We start from the raw sequence: 7473 nt of genomic DNA on the forward strand, positions 1-7473 counted from the left end.
CAGGATGTTTGGTTCCATCTCCTGCATAAGGATTAGCTAGCAGTTGTTCTATCATACCCGAAGGATTTTCATATTCAATATTTTCTGTAGGTGCAGTAGGTTGAGGGGCAATTAATTGTGGTTCCGGACGAGGTGAAGATACCCCGAACAAACCCCTCAAATGATTGTTTTCCATAGTAGCAAGTGACAATAAATTTCAGCACACTATATAAATGTTTCCTTACCGAATTCCACTTACCAAAGGCGCTTCCCTCCACGGCAACGGCGCCAGAAAATAGCCTTGATGACCCACAAGTATAGGGGATCAATTGTAGCTCTTTTCGATAAGTAAGAGTGTCGAACCCAACGAGGAGCAGAAGGAAATGACAAGTAGTTTTCAGTAAGGTAATGTCTGCAAGTGCTGAAACTGTAAGTAGCGAGTGGTTTGATAGCAAGATAATTTGTAACGAGCAAGTAACGATAATAGTAACAAGTATGCAGCAAGGTAGCCCAATCCTTTTGAGGCAAAGGACAGGCCAAAACGGTCTCTTATGATAATCAAAGCGTTCTTGAGGGTACACAGGAATTTCATGTAGTCACTTTCATCATGTTGATTTGATTTGTGTTTGCTACTTTGATAATTTGATATGTGGGTGGACCGGTACTTAGGTGTTGTTCTTACTTGAACAAACCTCGTACTTATGATTAACCCTCCCGCATCCGCAACTACGAGAAAAGCATTAATGATAAATCCTAACCATAGCATTAAACTCTAGGATCCAATCGGTCCCTTACGGAATAGTGCATAAACTGGGTTTATGTTTCTGTCACTCTTGCAACCCACCATCTATTTACTAGTCCACAATGCATTCTCTTAGGCCCAAATATGGTGAAGTGTCATGTAGTCGACGTTCACATGACACTACTAAGGGAATCACAACATACATACTATCAAAATATCAAACACATATCAAGTTCACATGATTACTCGCGACATGATTTCTCCCGTGACCTCAAGAACAAAAGTAACTACTCACAAACAACAAACATGCTCATGATCAGAGGGGTATTAACATGCATAATGGATCAGAACATATAATCTTCCACCAAATAAACCATATAGTAATCAACTACAAGATGTAATCAACACTACTAGTCACCCCCTAGCAACAATCTATAGTTCCGGTAACAAGATTGAATACAAGAGATGAACTAGGGTTTGAGATGAGATGGTGCTGGTGAAGATGTTGATGGAGATTGCCCTCCCCAAGATGGGAGAGTTTTTGGTGATGTTGATGGCAATGATTTCCCCCTCCGGGAGGGAAGTTCCCCCGCCAGAATCGCTCCACCGGAGGGCAAAAGTGCTCCTGCCCAAGTTCCGCCTTGAGACGGCGGCGCTCCGCCCCGAAAGTATTATTGTTATTTTTCTAGGTCAAAAGCACTTATATACCAGAAGATGGGCACCGGAGGTGGGCCGAGGAGGGCACAATACACCATGGCACGCTAGGGGGGCCTGGCGCGCCCAGGTGGATTGTGCCCACCTGGCGGCCCCCCTCTGGTAGTTATTGGCTCCAATATTCCTTAAATATTCCATAAAATATCTTCGTGAAGTTTCAGCTCATTTGGAGTTGTGCAGAATAGGTAGCCTGACGTAGCTTTTTCAGGTCCAGATTTCCAGCTGCCAGGATTCTCCCTCTTGGTGTGTACCTTGCAAATTATGAGAGAAAAGGCATTAGAATTACTCCAAAAAGCATTATTATAGATAAAAACATTGTAAATAACAGTAGGAAAACATGATGCAAAATGGACGTATCATTGGTTCGGCAGGGGGCGTCGCGTTGCACAAAGAGCGGACGAGCGTGTGGCAGCACGACAGAGATCACGCATGCATTTTTACCCAAGTTCGGGCCGCCGTGAGGCATAAAACCCTACTCCTACTTTGGTGGATTGGTGGTGGAAAGGTGGTGATGGAGCGTAGTACACTTGCCCGGCAAGGGTTGCCTCAGGGCGGTAGTGGCTACGTGCATATGGGGGTGTGAGTTCTCCAACCTTCTAACCCTTTCTACGGTTGCCATGGGCTTCCTTTTATAGATCAAGGGGTTACCACAATGGCAAAATAGTCATTATGCACTGATAAGATAGCAAACAGTGCTATCATACCTAACTCTACGGGCTGACAGGGCGCATTAAATGCACCGCTCAACGTCACATCGTTGGTTGCCCAGCAAGGCTTGCCGGGCTATCTTGCCAGCTCCACGCCTGCTCGTTTGACACATCGCAGGACGGGTGTCATCTATGGGTTTTTCCTGTAGGGAGAGGCTGCCATGTGGCGGATGGCTGCAACTTAGTCACTTCGCGGCTTGACACCGCATTGATCAACGATGTGGGTCATGATGGAGTAGTTGGTAAGGTGGTTCTACCTCCGTGTGTCTCGGCAGGCCCTGTCGGGATGTCTTGGATGTCTTCTTCTGGGGTCGCCTCGCCCCTTGCCGAGCTTGCCTGCTCGACAAAGGAGGCCCTTCTCCTGACGGTGTCTTGCTTCTCTGGCTTGATCTTGGTCCCTCTGATCTGCATGTTGGTCCTTTGAATCTCTTGGTCCCTTGTATTTTGACTTGGGTTGGGGCTTCAATCTTGTTCCCGTGTCTGTGCACAGTCTGGGCAACAGATCCAGGGTTTGTTGCACCGACAGAAGCCCCCAGGCCTGCCCCGAATGTGCTGCCGAGCGTCGTCAGGGTAGGTCCTAATAAGTGCATAGCCGGGGTTGTTGAAGAGGCTGATCTCTTGAGGTCTTCTTTGCTTCTTCAATAGCCTTGACTCCGGGCCAGTTTTCGGTTTTTCCGCGCGTCGTGTAAAGCCAATAGTGGTGGGGCCGCCCCAGTAATGACCTGTGAATGACTTTAACGCACGGGGTAGAAACTGCCAATTCACTCTTCCCACCAGGCCCCTATCCTTAGCCATGTATGCTGCATGTATCACGCGGGGTAGGTAACGGAGGCACGTCGCATGGGAGAGCATCATGGTGGGGCCCCGGTTGTCTTGAATTGGCGGAGGAGGACGGTGGCCGCCCGTTGAGGGAGCGGCTCCCCTCCCCGGTCCGCTTATAAAAGGAGGGGTGGAGGAGGGCGGTGTCGGATTCAGGGTTCCGCAGACCCTTGAGAGGTTCGAACTCTGGGGTGCGCACGAAGGACTCTTTCTCCCTAGCCTGCCTACCCAACGATTCCACGGCCTAGCTCGACGAACCCAAAGAACACGAGACACAGAGGTTTATACTAGTTCGGGCCACCGTGTGGTGTAATACCCTACTCGAGTGTGGTGGTGGATTGCCTCGAGGGCTGAGGACGAACTAGTACAGTGGATGAACAGCCTCAGGAGGAGAGGTGTTCTTGAACTCGATGAGCTGGTGGGTGCGAGGATGGATGTGGGGACCCCGACTCATAAGTCGTGATCACCGAATGCACGTGTACAGTGATCCCAGAGATCAATGCTCACTGAACACACAGAAGCTGTATAACAAGAGTCTTACATCCATTCATACCGTCTTACATAAATTATGACCATTATGGTCAAGTCTTGAGTATAACTTTGCAGCGGAAATCTTCGTCGATAACTTGGACCCATGCCATCTGCCTTAACCCTACAGGCATTCTGACTGGGAAGCGTCCTAGCTCGCATGTTCGTCACCGAAGTATTCTTCTTCATATCCTGTTATTTCATGCCTGGCCAATAAAATAACCAGTGGCAAGCCAATGAGTACTTTGAATGTACTCGCAAGCAACCCGTGTTTTGAGAACAAGGTACAACAATGCATGATATAGCACTAAGTAGGTCATTTGGCAGAAAGCTAGTTTTGAGTGCAATGACATGTTCAACAACTTGTAAGACATGCATCAGGAGAATTCAAGTAACCATGAGAACAGGTTACAGATATCAACATAATTAGAGTGGGCATCAACCCAACTCAATCTTGTCAAGTTCTTTCACTTGACCCAAGTAGTTCTTTCCACTTTTCCATACACACTCACTGGTTTCGCAAACATTTGGACGTAGCCCAAGAGCGGTTACCCAACTGTCCTTGACCGTGGACACGGCTATTCGAATAGTTTTACACTCTGCAGAGGTTGCACACTTTACCCACAAGATCCGGGGAACTTTCGTGTCATCCACGACCCGCGGTACCTCTAGTACCCGGGGTAAGCACCCGATCACTACCTTTCCCTAGACGACACTAACATAGAGTCCACTCGATTGGTAGTAACCCCCGTGCCCAACATTTCACAACTTAAAATTGTGGAGCCTCGCTCCCATATTCATCACATACCACTGGCACGGGGTACCAACGGTGTGTCCGGTGCCCCATAAAAATGTTCTTGGCCGCCCTACCTAGCACGACCCTGTCCCGAGAGAGCGCACCAACAACTCTCCCGTCACTAGTAATGCGGGCTCCAAGCTAGTATCGGCCTAGGTAATCAGTAATGCCCTTTCCCATATAAGGGTAGAGTGGTTGCACATGTAAGGTTGGAATAACGGTCGCAACTTAAACCAATCCGTTTTGAAAACACCACACACACTTGCCTCGGTACACCACTTCGTCATCAAGTGGTTACCCAACTCATTATCTCCTTCGGGCATAAGTGGCACCCGACAGGGTTTTCGAAAAGTCTTTTGAAAACAATCTTGCTCCCATCACCATGCATATTCCCGTCCCTTTTTGCTTAGCAACTACTTTAGCATCCTATCTACTCCCACCGGCATAACCCTCATAAGGAGGTAGGGTCATGCACGATGCAAGTATCAACGAGGAAGTAACGGAGGCCAACCATCAAAGTGGTTCCACCTCATCATGATCCCGTTGCAACAACAATATGGTGCTATATGTCATGCATAAAAAGGGTTTCATAGACATGGTCAAAGGGCGGCTTGCCTGGTTCATCAGAGTCTTCAAGTCTTCTGGTCCTTCTCCAAGTACTCCGTCTACTTCGTCAACTAACGTCGAAACAATCATAATAAGCAACACAACAAGGCAGAAAATAAAAGTGCTCTAAAAATATTAATTTGACTTTTGTAGGACTTCCCTGGTTATATGAAAAATAACCAGAGTGGTTTCATTGGAATTGGGTCGGTGGATATTTCTAAACATTTTGATATGTTGGAATCAAGGGGTTTATGGATTTGCAAGAAGTGTACAGAAACATATTTTTGAAAAATGAGAAAAGATACCCATTTAACAAGGCATGGTTTTAGAAGCATTTAGGAGTTGGTTTCACTGGATTGGGAGTTCAAATGATTTTCCTATGAATTTGCAAAGTTGACAAATATGAAGAAATGGCTCATTATTTTGTGTGGCACAAAAAGTATTAATAAAAATGTTCATAAACCAAGTTATGAACTTAGAAGCATCTAGGAATTTGAACCATGGCATTTGGATCAAATCTGAGCCCTCTGTGATTTTCTAAAGTTTATGACAGAAATGGAAAAGTAGGATTTCATAAACATTTGTGAAGTAAATGTTTCTGTAAAAGTGTGCAAATAGCACCATGTGATAGATAATGAATTTATAAACTACTAGAAATTTGAATCACCAAATTTGGAGGTAATATGAATATTTGGGAGATTTTACAAGTTTCTGAAAAAAGGAAAAAGACAAAGGAAGGGGGTTTATACCTATACTGCGCACTGGGTGCAGCATAGCGCCTCGGCGCACTGGGCCGGCCCAGCGGCTCGGCTGCACACGCGCAGGCGGCCACGTCGAAGGTGTGTTTCTGGCAGTGCGCGTTTGCTCGAGGAAAGCGAGCCCAGCGGAAGCCGTTTCCACTTAAACGGGCGGGGCCCGCCCGCAAGGTCGCTGATGCGCGGGGCCCAGTGCTCACGCCGTCTCCTTCCTCCCGCTCTAACAGAGCAGAGGCAGGGGAGGCGAGGCCGAGCGGCACCGGCGCTCTCCCCGACGGCACCGACCACCCCCGGCGGCGCCCAGCATACTGGCGGGCTCAGGAGGTCACTCCGCACCCGCCGAGCTAAGCCATGACCGCAGGGGAGGCCGGGTGCGAATGCACCATCGGCCGTGGCGGGCGAGGTCGATGGCGACGGGACTTGACGGCAAGACCACAGGGAGGAGAGGGAGAAGCGCGGGATGGCTTGCGGTGATGGTGGAGATGCTCTGGTGCAGTCCAGAGGGGAGGAGGAGGAGTGGTGGATGCGAATTTTGGCGGAGGCCGACGGCAAGGCTCCGGCCATGCTGGTGGATGGAGGGCACGGGGAGAGAGTTGGCTTGGTCCAGGGGTCACTGGGAGCGAGAGAGGGCTTAGGGGATTCAGAGGGAGGCCTGGGGCGGCCTTATATGGTGAGGCAACGGCTCACCGTGGACGCGGCCTACGGGTGGCCGCGGCAACGGCTCGAGAGGCCAGGAGAGAGGGCGAGGGGCTGTCTACGGCGTTCGCGGGAGTTGTCTAGGGTGCCAGGGAGAGAGAGGAGAGGAGGGGCAGGGCTTTGGCGCTCGCGCGTGCGAGGCCACGCATTGGCCTAGCCGGGCGGCGTCGGGCACGAGCCGCAGGAGATGAGAGGGAGAGGGGAAGTAGGGGGCCAGCACGCTGACGTACTGTGGACGTCGAGGCGACCTCGGGGGACATCATACCTCTGCCCAAGGCCTTCGGGAGACCTCGGGAGGGCCGAGCAACAGTGCTCTGGTGCTCCAGAGCGTGACTTTGGCCGACATGGGCATGTCTTTTTGCGGAGTGGGCGTGGCCACTGGTGTCTGGGAGCTTTAGGGGGGAGTAAACAAAGTGTTAAAGGCATTGCATGCCATGGGGAGTCACTGGAGGAGAGAGGGGATTGAGAGAGAGTGGAAAGGATGCTGTCCAAAGAGGGAAAAAGAGCTTTTCACCCCCTTCATCATGGCTTCTCGGGCAGGGAAAGATGCAGGGGGTTAGAGGAGTATCACATGAGGCTGTGGTACAAATTTGGACTCAAGGAGATTGGTGGAAATGGACAAAACATGCATTTTAAATTTCTGCCAGAAGGTGTTTGATGTAGGTTTGGGCAAGAAAATGGACTTCCCTTGTCATGAGGCTTGACATGGTCAAATGGCATGAGAAAATAAGAGGTTCCACCAAGATTGAGTTCATTTGGGCAAAGTTGCCAATGCAACTTTTGTAAACCCTAGAAATCAACAGAAATGGACTTTTTCAAGATTTAGTCATGCAAAGCTATTCTCCTTGATGCACCACTTAGTGTAGTGTCATAATTTGAGGTTCTGAACATGTCCACAAAAGTTGAGATCAAAAGGAGAAAGTTGCCAATGTAAAGTTGTTCAAATTTGGTTCTGGACAGAGAGGGTTTTGGGGCACTTTGATCAATATAACATTCTATCCAACTTGTGCCATTTGGTCTAGATGCATTATTACACCATTTGAGTATGTGCACCAAGTTTGAGAGCATTTGGACATGTTTGACAGTGCAAAGTTGTTCAAACTTGAAAAAGTACAGAAGTGGTTTTGAGAG

General features: G+C 48.9%; 1 long non-coding RNA gene across 1 annotated transcript; it reads right to left on the reverse strand.

Moving 5' to 3' along the window:
• Positions 1-1048: 1048 nt before the first annotated feature.
• Positions 1049-6496, reverse strand: LOC141041654 (uncharacterized). Its single transcript, XR_012202536.1, has 3 exons — positions 5641-6496; positions 4901-4962; positions 1049-3695 (listed from the first exon to the last, which is right to left on the reverse strand). It is a non-coding gene; the product is annotated as an uncharacterized lncRNA (long non-coding RNA).
• Positions 6497-7473: the final 977 nt, after the last annotated feature.

The sequence above is a fragment of the Aegilops tauschii genome, chromosome 2 (assembly GCF_002575655.3).
Source record: "Aegilops tauschii subsp. strangulata cultivar AL8/78 chromosome 2, Aet v6.0, whole genome shotgun sequence".
Taxonomy (NCBI): domain Eukaryota; kingdom Viridiplantae; phylum Streptophyta; class Magnoliopsida; order Poales; family Poaceae; genus Aegilops; species Aegilops tauschii.